The sequence below is a fragment of the Otolemur garnettii genome, unplaced genomic scaffold, assembly GCF_000181295.1.
Source record: "Otolemur garnettii isolate 467f Iridium unplaced genomic scaffold, OtoGar3 scaffold00111, whole genome shotgun sequence".
Lineage (NCBI taxonomy): Eukaryota > Metazoa > Chordata > Mammalia > Primates > Galagidae > Otolemur > Otolemur garnettii.
In genome coordinates this window covers 4663249-4665863 of record NW_003852506.1, presented here as the reverse complement: position 1 = coordinate 4665863, position 2615 = coordinate 4663249, and positions in this window count along the sequence as shown.

Sequence of the window (2615 nt, the reverse complement as noted above, 5' to 3'; positions counted from 1 at the left end):
TGGCACAGTAAGAATATTAACTTGGATAAGAGGTTATAGGAGGGAGCCCTCTTAGTCAGCATTTTGTAGTGGTTAGGTATGAAATCACAAGTGACTAAGTGAAGAGTGGGGTCAACATAGGCAGATAAGGGGCAGATGAGCAAAGTATTGATGAGAAAGCATCAACATATTTTAAACAGTGTGTGCTTCCAAATTTTTGTCATATTTCGCTAAATCCTCCCCTATTTTGAATTTTATTTACCATTAATTGTACTCATGTATGCCAAAATATATTATGCTTCTTTCTGTTTATCCACTTAGCATAATTTTCCAGGCAATTCAATGTGTCTTTTTTTTTCCACAATAGAAATAGCAAGAACTGCTAACTTCATCTTTGTATCAGGTAGGATTTAACCTTTATGAAATCTAACAAAAATATTCTAGAGTTTAAACTAATGAGATACACGCACATTTGGATCAATCATTTAAACATATGTAATTCTGTGTACAATATGTACATATGTTGCAAATATAGCAACTTCAGGACACAAACCATGTGTGCCGAAAGAGACTGTAAGAAGCTGTTATTAGCCTGACAAAGTATGGAAACAGATAAACTAAGATTAAACCCTGAAATGTGAAAAATTTACTTTCTCATAAAATGGCTATTTAAAACATCTGGATTGAATATACCTCAAAATCTCAGAAAAAAATAGCTAACATAGAATGTCACATTTTAACAAAAATTATTCATGTCAAATTGAGTATAGATACCTTAACGGATTGGATTAAACACAGTTCTGGGGGGTTGGGGAGAAAACGTTTAGGATGCTTTCCAAGTTACATTCCACACTTAGAGATTCATAACATGATGTGTATTGGCCTATTAAGACTGAGATAGAACTTGCAAGAAAGAAACTAGCTCAACTTTCATGCACCCAGCATTTTTCAAATTACTTTCACCTTGAATTTTCTGGAGGTCAGAAAGAGAGAGAGGAGGAGTTATTTCTTTCTGATAATGCAAGGAACTAGCGCTCCTTATCATACTCTTCTAACATGTTTGGTCAATGTGTCTTCCTTGGAATAACTATTTTCTTCATATAAGTAACAGTGATTAGGTGTGTTGCCGTTAGGGTCTCACGGAAAAGCGATGTCACCAAGAATAAGCACACTTATTGAAATTGTGTTTTAAATAAAGGTGACCATCTGCTCACTCAGGCAAAATGCGAGCTTTCTTTATTTACTGTTGGTTTATATAGTCAATTTTGTGCATGCGCACTGGACAGCAATGACCTCATTAACATTCATTACAGTCTCTCTGCACATGCGCACTATACATCATGACTTCATTAATCCATTTGAACATCTTGTGACTACCCGCTTTGTAAGTAGCTCCTCCCTAGTAATCTGATAATTAACCCTTTCAACATAACCCGATTTAACATAACTTAATGGAAAACACGTTGTTAGCCATTACTTCTTTTGTTAGTAACTGATAAAGCCTGAGGCTACGGAGGAAAGAGACTGGTTTGAAAGTCTGTTCTACTGACCTTGCTATTTGAAGGCAGTTACTTCCATCTTTAAAACAAGGCATAAAGAAACGTCTAGGGCATAGAGAACTTTATGTGCAAACCTCCGCTCCCATGTGGGCCTTAAGTCAAGGGGGTTTTACATCCACAACTCCACAACTGACCTGGCCAACCTTAGGTCAGGGGGTTCTTAGGCCTGCAACCAACCCGGCCATATGGGATTCTGCCTCAGTTTCTCAAAAGTATGCCTGCACAAAGTCTTTTCATTGCTCTCTCTCAAACAGCTTTTATGACCAGAGTCATATAGGCCTTTTGTCTATAAGGCTCTTTACATTAAATGATTTAAATAAAGGACAACATGTGCAAACCTTGTCAACTGAACCAGAGCATTACTTTTATCAAGAAATATAAAATAATGCACAGAAACTTAAAAAGCAAAAAGATGAAAAAAGAAGAGGAAAAAATGCTGATTTAAAAAAAACGAGCTTGGGAAAATAGTTTTATTTTTCAGTATTCTGCAAACCGTGTTCTGGTGAATATCATCTGGATTCTTAGTGCTGAAGCACAAAAGTACATGAAACAATATTGCTGAAACATGTGGGGTGTCCCAAAAGTTGCCCCAAGAGTCACCATAATAGGGAAAATGGGAAAATACAGCTAACTAAATGTACCTTATTTATAAAATATTCACTGCAAAATCTTACAAAATCTTTACAAAAATATCAGCATTTTTCTCTCCTGTGTCCATCTTCTTACTTTTTTAACTTCTATGCATAATTGTATGGCCCTTGATAAAAGTAATGACTCCAATTCAGTTGACAGGGTTGGTGTGTGGTGTATGGGAACCTTAGGGGTGACTTTTGGGTTACACTTTGTAGGTTTCAAGGTATAGGCAAAGAAGATCGTGAAGATTCAGAATCTACTTCCAAACTCTTCCATCTGCTGATTTCCAAAGAAAGCGTCATAGCAAGTAGACATAATCATAGCTTAGTGTCCAGTCCCTAACTTTCAGAGCCTAAACAAGAGACACCCAAAGTTACATTAACAGAAGAGGATCCCAAAGATGAATCAGAAAGGAAGACACTGGCACTGCCTTGTGTCACAGTC